The sequence below is a fragment of the Dromiciops gliroides genome, chromosome 4, assembly GCF_019393635.1.
Source record: "Dromiciops gliroides isolate mDroGli1 chromosome 4, mDroGli1.pri, whole genome shotgun sequence".
NCBI classification, from domain to species: Eukaryota; Metazoa; Chordata; class Mammalia; order Microbiotheria; family Microbiotheriidae; genus Dromiciops; species Dromiciops gliroides.
In genome coordinates, this window is record NC_057864.1 from 391,768,772 (window position 1) to 391,788,079 (window position 19,308).

The 19,308-nt window shown below is 37.9% G+C and overlaps 1 protein-coding gene across 1 annotated transcript in view; it reads left to right on the forward strand.

Moving 5' to 3' along the window:
* Positions 1-3,578: 3,578 nt before the first annotated feature.
* ESR1 (estrogen receptor 1) overlaps positions 3,579-19,308 on the forward strand; it is a 531,109-nt gene continuing 515,379 nt past the window's right edge. Inside the window, 1 exon segment of the mRNA XM_043999817.1 lies at positions 3,579-3,629. The gene's annotated coding sequence lies outside the window, so the exon portion shown is untranslated.

Genomic DNA, 19,308 nt, shown 5'->3' on the forward strand with positions numbered 1-19,308 from the left:
ATGAAATGGAATCTCAGAGAAGTTCAGGGATTTGTCCAAGGCCACAAAGTGAGTATTAGACCCCAAAATTTAAATCAAAGAAATCTTTTCTCTAAATCAAGTACTCTTTCCACTATCCCTTACTGCCTCCCAAATAGTATTGAGACTTTGGAAAAGATGCTAGAGGCACTTTTAGGGCTTTTGTGGAAAGGTCCATATTTGGGTGTAAATTGAGTGCGGTTCTCTCAGAGAGCCTCTGAGAGTCTTTCCAGTTTAGAGACCTGAAGTCTCCACACCTCACTGGAGGGTAGCACCTTTGATTCTCTGAATTGGGCAAGTATTAAGTTGACAAAAGTTGTCTGAGGCTTCAGGCTCCCCTAAGATATAGACATTTACATCCAACATTCAAAGCAGCCCTTACAAAGCTTGAGGCAGCAGGGATATCAAGGTGAGGACCAGAGAAAAAATCATTGTACTCAAAATAGCAAGGATTATGAGAATGAGTTTCATTCCCTAATTTTCCTCTGCTTAAGTTTTAATTTCATATATTCATAAATTAAAAGAAATCCAGCACTCAGCACCTACGATTTAATGACCAGTCAGTATAAGCTGGGTCAGTATAAGCTGGTTCCAGCAGATCTTTTCCTTTTAGCATCTTTTGCCAAGATTATAGGATCATAGGTCACAGATGTACAGCTGGAAAGTGGGGGAAGTGAATGAACATTTATTAAGTGCCTACTATATGCCAGAATGAGCACTTTACAAATATTATTTGATCTGTGATCAAAGGGACATGAGAGGCCCTCTCATGCAATCCATTCATTTCCAAATTAGGAAACAAGTCCAGAGAATTTAAGTGACTTGTCCAAGGTCACAAGAATTTGAATTGTCATCTGACTCATATTAATCTGAAAATAATGTGTCCATATGACTGCCAAGACTTCAGTAGTATGAAATTGTCTTTTATATGTGGATTTTGAACTTTATTTCTTGTTTGTCATATTTATTTGCAACTAAGTTATTTTCACACACAACTAAAAAGAAATTACTCAGCCTATAAAGCCAATGGCACAATTTTCCTGAGTGATGTTTCATCAGGGAGAAATTTCTGGGCGAGATAGGCTGATGTACCATCTCTAAATGTTCATCATAATTTACTATGAGCACGCATGACCCAAGCACAAGCATACCAACTGAGAGCCAGGAGATCTGAATTTTAGTTCCAGCCAGTTATGACTTCAGGCAAGCCATATATGGTCTACCATCCAGCAACATTGGCCTTCTTGCTATGTTACACAAAACATTCCATTTCCCAGCACCATGACTTTTCCCTGGCTGTCCTCCAAGTCTGGAAGGTTCTCCTTCTTTGTCTCTACTTCCTGGCTTCCTCGAAAGACTCAGCTCAATCCCTTCCTCCCCCTTCCTGTCAGTGCCTTTCCTCTGAGATTACCTCTCATTCCTAAACATACATAGTTGTCTGAGTGTTGTCTCCCCCACTAGAATATGAGCTTCTTAAGGGCAAAGCCTGTGGTTTTGCCTTTCTTTGTATGTCCAGAAATAAATGCTTGATTTACCCAGCCTCAGTTTCTTCTTATGTCAAATGGGAATAGTAATATTTACACAAAGAAGTAATGTGGCATCATTTATAAGAGAACTTGCCCCAGAGTCAGGAAAACCTCTGTCCAAGTCCCATTTATTGGCTGGGGAGACCTGAGTGAGTCATTTCACCTCAGTGCCCAAGGCAACTTTCTGAGATCATATCTATAGATCAGATGTTGATTTTCATTGACAGAAGGCATTTCCTATACTCTTGAAATCATTGGTCTAGATTCCAATTTTCCCCTCCTCCCTAATCTACTGAAGTTCGCTCACAAGCTTGTTTTGAAGATAAAGTATGATAGAACATTTGAAAGAATTTAACTCTATACATATATTTCTATCTAATATATATCTTACAAAACATATATGCACATATATTTATGAAGGGCAGGACAATGAAGGTTAAGTGACTTGCTCAGGGTCACACAGCTAGTAAGTGTCAAGTGTCTGAGTCCAGAATTGAACTCAGGTCCTCTTGAATCCAGGGCAGGTGCTTTATCCACTGTGCCACCTAGCTACCCCAGGCTTTTAATTTTAATTGTCTGAATATCCCTTTTAATTGCTCATAAACAATATTTTAATGAAAGAATGAGAAAGGGTATTTTTGAACTAAAGACTCTCATCTTTTTTCCCCCTCTAAAACTATAGAGACTTTATATGAAGAGAAGCTGATAACGAAAAAAATCTGGCTGGTCAAAGAATCAGAAAGTTGGGCATGGCTGGTTCATGGAAAATAACCCTGGAAACTCAGCATCCCAAAATAGGTGGTATCTATTATTATGTTTAGAATAATAATAGTAACTAATATTTTTATATTTGATATTTCTGTTTTATATTTACATTTTTATAGCTATTTAAATTGTATAAGGTGCTTTATATATAGAATATATATATATGCATATACATACATACATATATATATAATCTCATTCATTCCTCAGAACAATCCTGTGAGGTAGATGCTTTTATCATCCTTATTTTATAGATGAAGAAACTGAGGCTGAAAAAGGTTGAGTTATATAGCTTGTTAAAAAAGGACTTGTTATACAGCTAGGAAGTATATAAGGTAGGATTTGAACTCAGGTCTTCCTGACTCCAAGCCTAGCATTGGATCAACTAAGCCACAGAACATAGAAGGATTCGGAAGAAATTTCTTAGATTGCTCCTCCCCCCAGTAGAAAATTTGTCATTAATCTTAGAGGATATGTTGCTCATATAATGGGTAATTTACTGTGGCTGTTTAGTCATTCAGTTGTGTCTGACCCTTTGTCACCCTGTGGACCAATTCACACTAATGCTGTCCATGGGGTTTTCTTGGCAAAATACTAGAGCTGTTTTGCCATTTCCTTCTCCAGTGGATTAAGGCAAGCAGAGGTTAAATGATTTGCCCAGGGTCACATAGCTATTAAGTGTCTGAGTCAGGGTTTGAACTCAGGTCTTCCTGATTTCAAGTCCAGTGCTCTATCCACAGAGCCAACTCTGTAATAGGAGATCTTAAAAAATGGATACAGGACTACTGCCCCAGAAACCCCCTCATCAAAAGGAAGGAGAAAGTACTCTAAAGGAACAGGCCCCCTTTCCATTTTTAATCTGATTAAAAATGAATAAAGGCATTTTTTCTTTCTTTTTCTTTCTTTTCCTTTTTTGCTTAGGTAGCTAGACTTTGTGCTTCTTCAGCTTGTGCATAAGCATTGATGACCCAGATTTAGGTTCATTTCTGGCAATTCAACATTCTCCTCACCTTCCCCCATATAAATGTGATATCAACCCATCTCATGAAAAATACTTACTGAATAGCTTTCGTGGAATGTTCTGTGCTTTCCCTCTACAAACAGTAGCTATCAGAATACAGAAATGATTCCTGAAAGCATGTCACCAGTGATTGGATAAAGTACCTAAGCTTTGTCCAGAAAAATATTTGGTTAATTGATTTTATTGTGGTGGATTCTAAACCTGTGGGATAAATAAAACCCCAACTTTTAATACCCTCAGAATCTGATATCTTCCCTAGCTCATTAGGGATTACATTCTTTAGCGTTTCCTCCTGAATGGTAAGTTCTAATTTTTTTATGATCCTCTTTATCTCTCATTGAATGTAATTGTACTTTATAATTAATGTGACCAGGCTGTTCATTGTTAACCAGAGCATCAAAATAGAAGAAATGACAGATCAGAGTGGCATCAGTTTGGTTTTCAAAATGATACTAATGTGTGAAACATTGAACAATGCTGGATAACTTTTTCAGTTTTGCTATATGATCCATAAATTTTGAGCTTCCAAATTAGGAGTCACTATCTGCATATTTTTCTGATAGGGGGAGCTTTCAGACAATGCGATGAAGGCAGCAAACCTTCTTGAATAATTAAGAGCACAATTGGCGGGGACAATGAATGAGGCCATAAGCTTGTATCACCTGGATCAAGTGGTTTTTTATACTTTGGGCAGAACTGCATGAATCTGTCACATTCTGCAAAGGATGATGCAAAGTCCTGTTAGGTTTCTCTGAACCTAAGTAGGTTGCTCTATACTTCTCTTTTAACAAAATTTTGATTTTTATTCTCATTATGGGAAAGTTCCCAATAACTTAATTCTACTGTGGAGATTTAAAATTGGTTTTGAAAAAAATCTTTTAGCCCAACCATCTATCCATTCATTCATCCATTTAAAAGAGTTAAAGAGGAAATACTCAACCTGTTCAGAGCTCAGAAGTTATTGTTTTCATTGGACACATGAATCATGACTTTAAAGAATCATTGTTCTATTGAAAAGGCATCATTTACCAAGTAAAACAACTTTAAATACACCTGTTCCTTACAAAGAAAATTTCAACCCTCCTATTTCACAGCAGACATTTTGAACTCTGAGATATATGTAAGTAGTAATTGGTAACTATTAAATATATTTGGTTCCAATTCTATGTTATAGATCTGCTCTACCATTTTGTAAACATCCTTAGTTTCATCACTTAATTCTTTTTTATAAAAATGAATCTGAAATTTTACTGTCAGGTAAGTTCATCCATGTGGATCCTTAAGATTTTACACTATATTTGTTTTTAAAGAATCAAACCAATTGAGTGACATTTTATGCTTCACAGATATACTTTCATTTTTATTTTTTGGTAAAGACCCAAGAGGAAACTTCATCTACCAGTACAGATTAGCAGCTGTTCTGCATTTTAATCCTAGAAGATTGACTAGGGGGCACTGAAACATTAAATGACTTGCCTAAGGTCATCCAACTACCACGTGTCAAAGGGGAGGGACTTGAACATTGGTTTCTCTGACTTGACTCATATCAACTCTCTATCCAGGATGCAATGCTGCCTCTCCATTTTTAGTATACCAATTCAGATTTTTTTCTTCAAATGATTCCTGAATGTGAATCAACCAGTCAATATTTATTGAATGTCTATCATATGTATGGCTTAGTCAGCAGAGAAGGTTCTGACCTACATTGATAGAGGTAATTTCCTTGTCTGAGAGTTCTCTATACCCATGATATCACAAATCCAATCTCTATTTTTATTCATATATGTCAATTACTGTGATAGTAGAAACTATCTCTATCTACCAATCATCTATTTATCTATTTGTCTGTCTATCTATCATCTGTCACCTACCATCCATTTATCACCCATCTATCATCTATCTATGCATCTATCTACCTACCCATCCATCTACTCATCTATCACATTTTATCAATCTAATCTGTCATATAATATCAATCTAATATAGTAATTCTCCACAAAGATCCAGAAGACCCAGAGGGGGTTCATATGATTTACAGTAGATGGAATACAAGTTGTTATGGGGGGCGTATGGACATGTTATAGCTATAAAATGTTTCTTGGTGAAACAACTAGCTGTGGACTTTGCTCATAAAGAATGTTGCCAAAATTTTCTGAGTGTCATTTAATTTATATGTGTTCTCTCCCCAGTAAGAATAAAGTTTCTGGGGCAGCTAGGTGGCACAGTGGATAGAGCACTGGCCCTGGAGTCAGGAGTACCTGAGTTCAAATCCGGCCTCAGACACTTGACACTTACTAGCTGTGTGACTCTGGGCAAGTCACTTAACCCCAATTGCCTCGCTAAAAAAAAAAAAAAAGAATAAAGTTTCTTCAGGTCGGAGATCATCATATTTTAAACTTTGTTGTATCTCCCACATCAACAAGCACCATGCTTTATTCATAAATACTTGTCGATGACGATAATCCTAAATTTAGGAGAGGACCACTTAAATTTTTTTCAGTAAAATAAGATTTTAGGTGTATTAGTAATCATTATTAGTAATAATAGCAACCATTTATATTGTACTTTGAGGTTTGCAAAACACTTTCCACATGTTATTTCATTTGTTCCTCACAACAACCTTGTGAAGGAAGTTCTGCTATGATCCCCATTTTACATTTGAGGAAATTGAAGCTAAAGGAAATTCAATGACTCACACAGCCAGTAAGTACCTGAAGTAAGATTCAGATTCAAGTCTTCCTGAATTCTAATACTTTATCCACTGTGCCCCCTAGCTGACCGCAATTAATCAGTTCTTCTGGATTATTTGGTATATTTTTTAAAGCTCCCATAAACATTTAACCAGAATTAACAATAGCCAAATGTCCAACTACTTTTTGATAAATAAAACTTTATTTTCAGAAAAAGTTTTTGATAAATAGGCTTTCACACAGCCATTTGTTGCTATTTCTGCTCACCACCTTGTCCTTTTCTGAACATCTTTGCCTGCCAAATCTCTTTTTAAAGTAGGGAAAGCAGTTGCTGCAAACTTCCATTTGCCGCATTCCACTAAAATGCCCTAATTACTGCCTATCCCTATTTCTTATAAGATGGCTTCTTTTCTCTCTCTCCCTATTTTCATTCCATTCTCTCTGCACACCATTATTTTCCCCAGTCTCTATTTTTTTTTTACAGTCAGAAAAGCCTACTTTTTAATCTCCAGCTGGTTCCATTTTACATGCAAATCTTTTCCCATGTCTTGAATCCATTCTTTTCTTGCTGAGTTTTTGGTCCTGTCTTCCTTCCTCCCCTTCCTTCCTCCATCCCACCCACCTTTGGGTCTATTCTTTGCTATTCTCTGCTGTCATATCTCCACGCCACTATTCCCCTTGTCTTTCTTCCCACTTTCATTCTTGCACAATCCATGGCATATCTTGAAACAAAATAATGTTTCCCAGTCCTCTTTCTTCAATTGTTGTCCCTTATCCCCTCTCCCCTGCCTTTAAGTTTCACATTTGCTTCTCTTTCTCTAATATCTCAAACTTCTCTTTAGCTTGGCCCTTTTGCCGAATACCTTTAAAATAAAAACAGAATAAATAACTGAAATCTACCCTACTGTCCTTTTCAGTTGGCTCTATTCTCTCTTTAAGATATTGAATCTATTTTCTCTTGTTCTGCAGTCCTATCTCATTATTGAAAGTTAAAAATATGAAAATCTTGTGTACAACTAAAGAAAACAAAGGTTTATTAAGTACTTCTATGTGTAAAAGCATTGTACTGGGTGTAGGAAATGCAGAAACAAAACAGTCCCTGCCTTCAAGGAGATACTATTCCATTGTGGTGGGGGAGAATTATACAACATATACACAGTTATATAAATACCAGGGAGGAAGCATTGCCAATTGCATAGATCAAAAAACTCTCTTGTAGATTTTGACACCTCAGTTGTCATTGAAAGGAAGAGTTACATGTTGAGGAGTAAGTGTTTTCCAGACATGGGGGCAGCCTATGGGTGCAGAGGTGAGACAGAAAGTTAGAATGTGGAGTCTATCAAATAGCTAATAGGCCAGTTGGGCTAAACTATAGCACACAGAAAGGAGAATAATAAGAACCAAGTCCAGACAGGTGGGAACCAGATATTAGAAGAGGACTTTAAATACCTGAATAGGAATTTGTATTTTATGCTAGAGACAACAGGAAGTCATGTGTGATGTTGAGGAAGGCAATGACATCATCAGACCTACATCTCAGGAATATTATTTTAGCAGCTGAGTTGATGTATGGATGGATTGGAGGAGAGAGAGAGTGGAAGCAGGGAGACCAATACAGCAATAGTCTTGGTGAGGGTCTGAATTAGGGAAGTGTTCATGTTAGTGGAGAGGAGATAGATGAGACAGATATGGTGGAAGTAGAATCGACAAGATTTGTCAACTAATTGGTTGGGGGAGATTGGTGAGGAAAAGAGAGGGTCAAGGATGATGAGAAAGGAGGGAGGCTGACTTGAAAGCTGTCACAAGGGTCTAGACTAGGTGGTGTCACTATATTACATAAACCTGAAAACAGCAGAGATGGCTAAGTGAAGGTGGCAAAGGTAAAGACCTGGAAATTGCAGTGACAATTGATCGAGAGGCATTCCTACTTCTAGCTCTGTACCTAGAGCAGTCCTAACTGCCTGATGTTTTCACACTTCAGGGACGCATGGTGAAAGAAGACAAGAAGACAGGACCTGGGTATATTCATTCTCTCTCTCTCTCTCTCTCACTTTTTTCAGGGCAATAAGGATTAAGTGACTTACCCAGAGTCACACAGCTAGTAAGTGTCAAGCGTCTGAGGCAGGATTTGAACTCAGGTCCTCCTGAATCCAGGGCCGGTGCTTTATCCACTGTGTCACCTAGCTGCCCCTGAATACATACTCTCAAACACTAAGGAAGAAAGGGTTGAACCAGGATGGCAATCCAGCCAGGCATCTGGGTTCAGGAAATTCATGGTCAAGGATGCTTTTGTTTCCTGGTTAGACCTGGTGACTTAGACCCTACTCCAGGATATGCTATTGGTGTTGAAAGGTTTAGAATAACTGCTTGGTATAATTCATAGAATTTACTCATTTTAATGCTAATTTACCAGACAGTATTGTTGCTTGGTTCCAGAAAGGGCCATTTACAAAGTAGTATATTCATAGATCACTAGGATTCTGACTCTTCATTCTAGTTCATCTTTGAGAGGAGCTCTCTCCAAAAATAGAAAACAGCATTTGCTGTTAAGTAATGAGTTCCTACTAAATTATTGCTTATTTGTGTGTGTATGTGTGTGTGTGTGTGTGTGTGTGTGTGTGTGCGCGTGCGCATTATGTGTTTAGCAAAGTAACTTCATTTCATGAATAGTGCCTTCTACTTCCTTTTTGTATGTTTCCATTGAGTATGTGTACACTGTGGTTGATCTGGAAGACCGTGTCTACTCAGAAGCCTCAAAAGTGTTTGAAAGTGGAACTGTTGATTTTGTATTCAATTTTAGCCTTGACATAATTGACCAATATTTTAAAAATTCAGAAATGGAAGATTTCAACCAAATTGATGGTGGAATTTGGTTGATCTTTCTTTTTCCCATTTCCCCTTCCCTTACCAGGACTAACTGGTATGAGCTCACTGAGAGAGCTGTGGTTAGGCCAAAGCTAAGCAAACAACACTAGTGGAATTGCTCTTAGCAAAAGTAATCAATGATTATGTAAATGTAGCACTTAGGCTAAATACTGGGTTTGAGCACAAAGTTAAAAAAATTGTTTTGTTGCCTTTTTTTTTCTTTCTTCAAGAATACTTCAGTCACTACTCAATATTATGGCCCAATCACCTGCCATCTTCCTTTGTAAAAAATAAAAAATATCCCACCCAAACCAACCCATCCAGCCACCTGGTTGGACTAGATAATCTCTAAGGGCCTTTCCAGATATAAATCTAATTAATGTGATGCCACAGTCCCATATTTCTAACCTGAATACTGTTTTATGATAATACTTGTCCAGGGTACTACCAGAGAATATTCCTTGAAGGGTTTTGCCAGTAGGAAAATTTTCTTCTTGTGGTGACCCCTAAGGGAGGATGGTTTCTTCTTCAAAGATTGCCTTGGTCAATCATGTAAAGGACATTTCTCATCTCATTTGCTTCTATGGGTTCAAGTATCAATCCTATACAGATGATTCTCTAATTTATATATTAGTTACCCTAATATCTTTCTTTCTTTCTTTTTTTTTTTGTGGGGCAATGAGGGTTAAGTGACTTGCCCAGGGTCACACAGCTAGTAAGCGTCAAGTGTCTGAGGTTGGATTTGAACTCAGGTCCTCCTGAATTCAGGGCTGGTGCTCTATCCACTGTGCCACCTAGCTGCCCCCCCAATATCTTTCTTGAACTTCAGTCCTGTTTTGTAAATTGCCCACTGGACATCTCCTGGATATACCACAGCCATCTCTAATTCAGTAGGTCCACAAGACTCATTATCTTCCCCCTACAATTTTTCCTCTCCCAAATTTCTCTATTTTTATTGAGGGCATCAACTCCTTAGCCTGGAACTTAAGACTCTCCACGATGATTTCCTACAGGCTATTTTTCTACCTGGATTGTACCCTTTCCTCATCTCTTCTTCTTAGAATCTTCAAGGCTCAGCTCAGGTGCCATCTTCCCTGTGAAGTATTCCTTGATCTCCCCTTCTCACATCTCTCTCATTTATTAATGTGCTCTCCCACCTCAATTTATCTTGTGGCATACTTATTTGTGTATCTATTGAATCCTCCCAACAGAATGCAAATTCCTTGAGCACAGGAACTATTTCATATCTGCCTTTGTATTCTTAGGTCCTTGCACATAATTTGGCACTTAATATATGTTTCTTGAATTGAAAATATAAAACCTTTCTGTCTCTGTCCAGTGTTCGAAACATGCTCTATAGTGGGATTAAAGGCTTTAAAATGTTTGGTGACTTCTTTCACATAATTCCAAGTCATTTTCCATGATAATCAAACCCATTCAGAGTTCCACCAAGAGTATATTAGTGTGCCTGTTTTTCCACTGCCCTCCAAAGCTGACTATTTTTGCTTTAGTATCAAGCAGTTAAGCCTAAATCTTCCCAGGACAGATTAATTACTTTTTAGCATGGTTATTTTCTTGGAACATGTTTAATTTTGTTTTTGTGATCTGAAGGGTGGTCATACAACTTGGTAACCCCCCAAATTTTTGTTTAAAATATATGACTTGATAGCCTTGGATAGAGATTTGCCCAATGTTATTGACTCATCAGTTGATACCTCTCTTTTAAAATCAATCTTCAATCAGTTGATCATTCTTGTTGTTTGTTCAGTCATGTTTGACTCTTCATGACCTGCTTCGGGGTTTTCTTGGCAAAGATATTGGAGTAGTTTGCATTTCCTTCTCCAACTCATTTTACAGATGGGGAAACTGAGGCAAATGGGGTTAAGTGACTTGTCCGGGGTCACAGAGCTAGTAAGTGTCTGAGGCCAGAATAAAACTCAGGAAACAGAGTCTTCCTGACTCTAGGCCCCACTATGCCTACCTGCCCATAATCAATCATTCAACCATTGCTTATTACTAACTACTGTTTGCCAGGAACATTGTTAATTGTTGGATATACAAACACATAAGTGAGATGATCTTTGTCTAAAGGGAGCTTACATTTTGGTAGACTTGTTTGATTTCCATTTAGATGTTTAATATGGATATAATATGTCACAGGTGAAATTGGTGGGTGGTGTGGGGGTCCTTAGATATTTCTCTTTAAAGAATGACACCCTCTTGTACACAAATCCAATTAGAATAAAATAATCTTTTATTTGGTCACCAGAGAAAGGAAGCAAGAAAGATAGACTCTGGGGGAGAAAATGGTTTAGAGATATGATTCTCTGAAACACATTTCTCCTGGAATAGAAGAAAGGCAAAAGCTTTTATAGATGGTAGATGGGGTGACCACATGATAATGGAAAGTTTCCTTTGGAGGTGGGGAAAGCTTGAGTGAGAGATGGTAGTCAGGACTTCTGGACTTATCTCTGTCCTCTGGCATCAGGCAGCAGCCATGCCTCATCTCCCTTATCTCCCTTGCTTCTCAAGGTGTGTCTATCCTTTAGTTTAGCTGGCCAGTTTAAACTTTAATCCCTAATTCCTTGATATATCCCAACCCCATAACACAAAATATATCTATATATACATCTTCAAAGTTATTGTGTACTTAGACATATTGAAGAAGTCCTTTATTATTATTATTATTTTAAAAAAATTTTTCTTTATGTATTTTGGTGAGGCAATTGGGGTTAAGTGACTTGCCCAGGGTCACACTGCTGGTAAGTGTAAAGTGTCTGAGGCCAGATTTGAACTCAGGTCCTCCTGACTCCAGGGCCGGTGCTTTATCTACTATGCCACCTAGCTGCCCCATTATTATTATTTTTTAAAGAAAACTGAGTATACATGTGTCTATTCTTTGGTTGTGGCCATCATTTTTGGTAGTTTTGCCTTTTCATTCCTGTGGCTGCAAGGAAGCTTTTCTCACAATGAACTTGACCAGTTTTTGATGCTTTATACCAGTGATAGGATGTCTGGTTACTCATCATTCTCATTTGTTTTTGCCTTTGCCACATTCCCTGAAATTATAATTTACTTTATTTTATGTTGCACAGTTTATAGTTTACTCATATTTTACATTGATTTTTGTCTAAATTAATACTTGAATTGGCTGGCTGTGTATAGCTTGGTCATGTTCAAACTCTATCCTAGAAATATGTAAACTCCTCAAGAGTAGAGACTGTCTCACTTTTGTATTTGTGTCTGCATGATTTAGTATGGAGCCTAGTACAATGTAAGATCTTAATGGTCTATTGTTTATTTTCCTCCCTCCTGTCTGCCACTCCCCCCACAGATCCAGATTATAATCCCTCTATGCCTTTGCAGATAATCTTTGTAATCTTTGTAAATTGCTGTGGCTAAAACAAATCATTATTGCTATTAAGCGAGGCTGGTTCTCAGATACCAGATTTAGTCAGATGTTATTTGAAACCCTTTCATCTTGGTAAAGTCAGTCCAAGTTCCCATGCCACTGAAATAATCTTGAAGAATCAGGTATAGGGGGGCAGCTAGATGGCACAGTGGATAAAGCACGGGCCTTGGATTCAGGAGGACCTGAGTTCAAATGAGGCCTCAGATACTTGACACTTACTAGCTGTGAGACCCCCAGCAAGTCACTTAACCCTCATTGCCCCTGCAAAAAACAAAACAAAACAAAACAAAACAAAAAAACCAAACCAAACCAAACCAAAACAACAACAACACAAAAAGAATCAGGTATAGGAGAAGGAGCATTAGAACTCTCTTCATGTATTTAAAGAGTGGAAGAGAAATTAGACTTGATCTGCTTTGCTCTGTAAGGGCCAAATTTAGTATGGGGAAAGTTAGTTGGGCAGCTCACCATAATATTGGAGTAAGAAAGGTGATTAATGGCCTCTTTTCAATAAAGAAAACAGGGCTTATTAATGGGAACAAATTTAAAACACAAGTGAGGTTAATAAAGCTAGGGACAATGAAAAAGGGAATAGGGGAAGGAAAAAAATACAACCCGTAAACTCACCACCACCCAAAATCAGCAGCAGTTCCAAAGAGAACCAGCTGGCAGTGCTGCATGGTCCAGACTGCCGGTCTGCCACACCAGCTTCTTGCTCCCTCTCTCTCATGCACCAAAGTGAAACCTCTCCTCCCTTCTCTCTCCCAGAAGCCCCCTCTCCCACAGGAAACAGGGGCATCCATACACACAGCCCCAAGCTAATTGGCTGGCAGCCCTGATTGACAGAACTAACAGGCCACTCTACAAATGCAAGCCGGCCTTTTCTAGATGCTGAAGACCACCTGGCTTGCCCTTACCAGACTTCCTGTCATGGTGGGGCTTCCCCACAGCACAATCTGGGCAGGCCCATGCAGGCGTACGGTGTCTGGTGCGAGGTCAGCACGCACGGGCATGTGCTGGGGCTTCCAATTTTAGCCAAAGATGGTGTCATAGAAACCCCAAATCATGATTAATTCCTTACAGCTCCATAGAGCAGAGTGAGGAGTAGTAAATGGCTGAACATTAGATGTAGACAAATTTTGACTCTCTCTAAGGAAAACTTTCTAATATCCCAAAGAAGAATATGTTACATGGGAAGTTAGTGGGTTTCTCTTCACTGGAGGTCTTGAAAGAAGACACTAGATGACCTTTTGTTGTCAATGTTGTAGAGGGGAATTTTTGATCAGTTGCAGATTGAACTAAATTAGTTCTCATACTTTTTGGTCCCAAGACCCCCTTCCACTCTTAAAAGCTTTTGTTTATCTGGTTTATGTCTACCAATATTTACCATATTAGAAATTAAAATGTCTTTGTATTCTTATGAAAATAGTTTTGACTTTATAGGCTCTGCAGAGGGTCTCAGGGATGCCCAGGAGAACCCTCACCATATATATATATATATTTTTTTGTGGGGCAATTGGGGTTAAGTGACTTGCCCAGGGTCACACAGCTAGTAAGTGTTAAGTGTCTGAGGTCGGATTTGAACTCAGGTACTCCTGAATCCAGGGCCGGTGCTCTATCCACTGTGCCATCTAGCTGCCCCCCTCACCATATTTTGAATACTCTTTGACCAGATGTTCTCAGAGGTCTTTTCCAATTCTGAGATTCTGTGATTATGTGAGAATTCTTGGTCACCTGCATAATCAAATCAACACTGCCATTGTTTCTAGAGAGGGTGTGTCAATTGACTCCTTAATGGTTACATTCATTATTCCAGTGACCTCCCAGACCAAAATGCCCTTCCCTGGCTACTTCTCCACCTCTCAAATATGTCTATTAGAATGTAAACTTCTTTGGGGTAGGGACAGACTCACTTTACTTTCATACTGCCAGCACATAGCATAGTGCTTGACACATAGCAAGGGTTAAATAAATGCTTTTTTATTCAGTCATTTAATTCATTCCACTATCAGATATCAGAATAGGATTTTGGTGGAGCAATATTAACATTATATTATATGTTAACATTATAGTAATATAAATTGGTTATCAGGGCAGCTAGTTGGAGCAGGGGATAAAGCACTGGCCCTGGATTCAGGAGGATCTGAGTTTAAATCTGACTTCAGACACTTGACACTTACTAGCTGTGTGACCCCTGGGCAAGTCACTAAACCCTCATTGCCCCAAAGAAAAGAAAAAAAAGATCCAAATATTAATTGGTTATCTTTGAAAATTTAACACATCCTAAATCAATCTGTGAGAGGCACTGTGGTATAGTGGATAGTCAGTGGTCTGCAAAGTTAAGTACACCTGACTTCAAATCTTGCCTCTCACACATATTGGTTGTCTGACTATGGACAAGTCACATAATCTCTCAGGCTCCAAGGCAATTCACTAAGAGTATAAATTACAGAGCAGGTGCTGACTGGCATTGATAGAGGGATTTTTAAAAAAATTGGTAGTTCCACTATAACAATGAAATAATAGGTCTGGTTTCTCCCTTCAAAACCAGCATGCACACAAATTCCATTTTTTTGACCTGGATTAAAATATTCTCTTAATGAATAATAAATATCGCATAATAATTTGTGCTTACAAGAATGAATTTGTATATTATAGGATGTGATCTAAGATGTATTTATATATACATGCACATTATACACACACACACACACACACACACACACACACACAGTTACTCCTTAATTCATGCTTCTGAACCCTCAATATCCTGAGCTGTTGAGAAGGAAGGGGTAGGAGGAATTTGAAGGCAAGGCCTCACTTTCACTGTCTTCTTTACCACACCATTACATAATGCAAGGCATTACATAGTGAAAGACCAGGGCCTAACCACAGGAAGTAAGAGGCTAATATGGAAGTTTTCCATTATAAAACTCAGCAAGAAGTTGCACGAAGTTGGGAGAGAGGAAGCTGGGAAACTGCGTCTTTTCTAACTCCCTACATCTTTTCCCTACTTCAAAGGGATCCATGTTCCTTGTTGAGATTTTTAAGCTGAGATACATGGACTGATTTCAGGGAATCTATGAACTTGGATAGGAAAAATAAAATATTTTTACTAACCTTTAACTGAATTTTCATATTTCATACAATTATGAATTTTAAAAAATATTATTCTGAGAATTTTCTGGGCTTACTCTGGAACATTCCATTGTCTTAAAATTAAAAAAAAAATTTTTAATTTATGGATTAAAACAAGCATTTCTATCACATAGTGCAATAAAAAAAGATGACTACACATGAAACTGCAAATCTACTATGTACAACTTGCTATTCCTTTCAAATATACAACAAAATTATCATGTAAATTTCTTTTTTTCTTTCCTTCCTATCTCCCTGTCCTAGAGATGGCTCCATTAGATCTGTATGTACGTATGTATGTAAAAGATGTGGATGTATATAAAATTATTCTTTGTATACTTCTAGTTATCAGTTCTTTCTCTGGACACAGATAGGATCTTTCTTCATGTCTTTTATAGTTATATAATTTGGATATTTATAATATTCAAAATAACTTATTTGCTCAAAGTCATTTTTGAAACAATATTGCTGTTATTGTATACAATGTTCTCTTAGTTCTGCTCATTTTACTCTTCATTATTTCATGCAAGTTTTTCTGTTTTTCACATTCCATTTTTTTGTTTGTTTTGTTTTGTTTTGTTTTTTGGCGGGGCAATGAGGGTTAAGTGACTTGCCCAGGGTCACACAGCTAGTAAGTGTCAAGTATCTGAGGCTGGATTAGAACTCAGGTCCTCCTGAATCCAGGGCTGGTGCTCTATCCACTGTACCACCTAGCTGCCCCTCCATTGTCTTTTATGAGTTACCCAGAGGTGTGAACAATCATTCCTTGTACAATTGCACTCCTCCTTATATAACTGCTTCAAGAGATTCAGCGGCATTGTAGTATAGTGGAAAGAATATCAAGTTTGGAGTCAGAGGAGTTGGGTTCAGATCCCAGCTCTGTTACTTACTACCTGTGTGCCCTTGACACATTTCATAACCTCTCCAGACCTCAATTGCCTCATCTATTAAATGAAGGTTTAGGCCTATGCGTTCAAAGCCTATGAGCTTATGTAGATGTATTTATATTTCATAAAGGGCTAGCAGCATGATCACATTTTGATACTTAATCTAACACCATCTTATGGATCCTTACTGTACTTTCTGTAGCTAGTTCCTGGGCTTTCCGAATTCTCATACCTGGCCCTGCTCCTATTGTATTCCTTTCATACCCCCTCTGAACCATTTCCCCCCAGGGTAAGAAGAGCTGACTGATGGGGACAAAAGAAGGGAAGAGCAGTAGTGGCAGCATGTCCCACATGAAGAGATGGAAGGAGTTTAGCTTCTTCTGTCTGCCATGAGTAACTTCAACTTTCTGGAGAATAGAGCAGCAAAGAGGAGTGAGAAGAAAAGTCTGAGAGCTGCTCTAATCTCTTTTTCCTTCAATGAGTTATAGGACTAAGAAATAAGGGTGTTAACTTGAGGGGGCTCTGACATTGGTGTGTGACTGGTTGAGACAAAGGCTTAACTGCCATTTTGTCTCCCTTTAAGACCGAGATTCTTGACCTGGGATCCATGGAATGATGTCAGGATGATCAGTGAACTAGAATGGGGAAAAAAGTCTTTATTTTCACTAACCTTTCACTAAATCTTCACATTTCCTTTAATTATGAATGAACCCCCCCTTTTATTTTCTGAGAAGTGGTCCATGGGCTTCATCATTTTGCCAAAGGGGTCCATGATGCAAAAAAAGTTAAGAAACCCTATTTAAGAGTCATACCCCTAAGTATCCCAATGGATAGGTTCCAGCCTTATTCCTAAATTTTTGCTTAGAATTAGTTATCATATTAAAAATTCATATATGGGAAACAATATATTAATTTTCTTTAAAAAGATGCCTTTTAAAAGTTTTTCTGTATATCAATTTTCAGATTGAGTGAAGTACATATAATTATAAAGTGGAAATCAACAGAAGAAAATTTTTTTTCTGTTTCCTCAGGTCCCAATTCATTCTAAATTCTGATGTTTTCTCAATGAAATTGTTCTGAAAACAATCTGGAAATTTCTCTTATTTTAAACTTTTCATTTTCTTGGGGTGAGTGGTGAGATTAGGGTTAGAGACATAAAAAGCTAGGATTAAACCCTATAATCTGAAAAGCTTCATTTAAAGGAATATTGGTTTAATAATTAGAATGCTGACCCACTTGACTACATACATCCAACAAGCATTTATTAAATGCCTTCTGTGTACATAGTGGATACAGAATTTGGGTTCTATATTGGTTCCACTGGTGCCTGCCATGTGAATTTGGACAAAACAGTAAGCCTTTTTCTCTCTCAATGGCCACAGCCTCTGGACTGGGCACCTCAGTGGGGGAAAAGGGAAGTCCTTATTCTTGGGGGCGGGGAAGTAAGATGGAACATCAAAAATTCAAAAAAGTAACTGAATGATAACATTCTTCCTCACAACCCTAGTCTTCATGTTAATTACCTTCACAGCTTCAGACCCACAAAATGAGTGGTATTCTATTATCTAATTGCCATAGGGAAAACAGAAAAATAAAAAGACATATTCCCTGGTGATACACAGATGTCTTACGCAGTCATGGAGAATTTATGTAGAAGAAATGGAACCACTGGACTCCACAGGTCAATGTGACCCAGTCAGTTCACTACACTGTAAACTCCTACTGCACCTCATTGTCATTGCAAAATGATGTTGACCAGTTTTGTAACACCAGCAACCTTTTGATTCTGACACTGGCCTTGGAGTAGCTCCTGGTTGATGATTGACAATTACCTCCCTTTCCCTTATCCTCCTGAGTCAGCATTCCCAGGTGCTGTCCATCTTCTAGAGCAGGTCAGTGAATAACCTGAGGTCCATGAACTTAAAAATTTTTTGATGATTATATTTCAATATAATTGCTTTCCTTTGTGATCCCTTGTCTTTTATTTTAGGCATTTAAAATAATTATTTTGAGAAGTGGCCCATATGCTTTACCAGACTGCCAGGGAGGTCGCTCTAGAGCCAACATTTCTACCCAATCATTCAATATCTTAACTATACTTTATTCACTCACCTGAACTGCTTCATACTATTTTTATTTTATAAAAAGGATAAAATTCTGTGTAATTATAACATTATTATAATTGCTATTTCAAAAGTATCTAATAATGATAGCATTATAAAATTTTCAATACACTTTAAAGATATGACTTTATTTTATCCTCACAACTCTGAAAGGTAAGTGCTATTATGTTCTCCCATTTAACAGATGAGGAAACTGAGACAGACAGAAGTTGTGATTTGCTAAGGGTCACATAGCTACTAAGTGACTGGAATAAAATTTTTTCTTAGGTCTTCCTGACTCTGGTGCCATATATCTACATTTATATCATCTCTCTATCATCTCTATCTGAGAGAGAGAGAGAGAGAGAGAGAGAGAGAAGGAGGGAGGGAGAGATAGAGACAGAGACAGAGACAGACAGAGAGAGAAAAAGAGAGAGAGACATACACATATGCACATAGAGATGCAAACCTCAGGATATAACCATCACAAATTTGAGGTACAGGGTAGTGAAACATCACCATTTCAAACCAAAGATAACAATATAAAATTGATGACAGGAACTATCTAAGTTAAAATTTTAAAATGTGTGAATGACAAAAAAAAATCACAGAATCACAGAATTTTTAGATACTTTTAACATGCTGAATGAAATATCCCACAAGACCATTCAACTAACCTGCTTTGTTCAGATTATTTTGCTCACCAAGTAACCTTCTGATTTCATCGTGAATTTCTTAGGCGCCCTGCTACTAGGAAGTGGCTAGATGGCACACTGATAGAATACTGAGTCTGGGGTCAGGAAGACCTGAATGCAAATTTGACTTTAGACAATAGCTGTGTGATCTTGGGAAAGTCACTTAATGTGTGTTTACCTCATTACTTC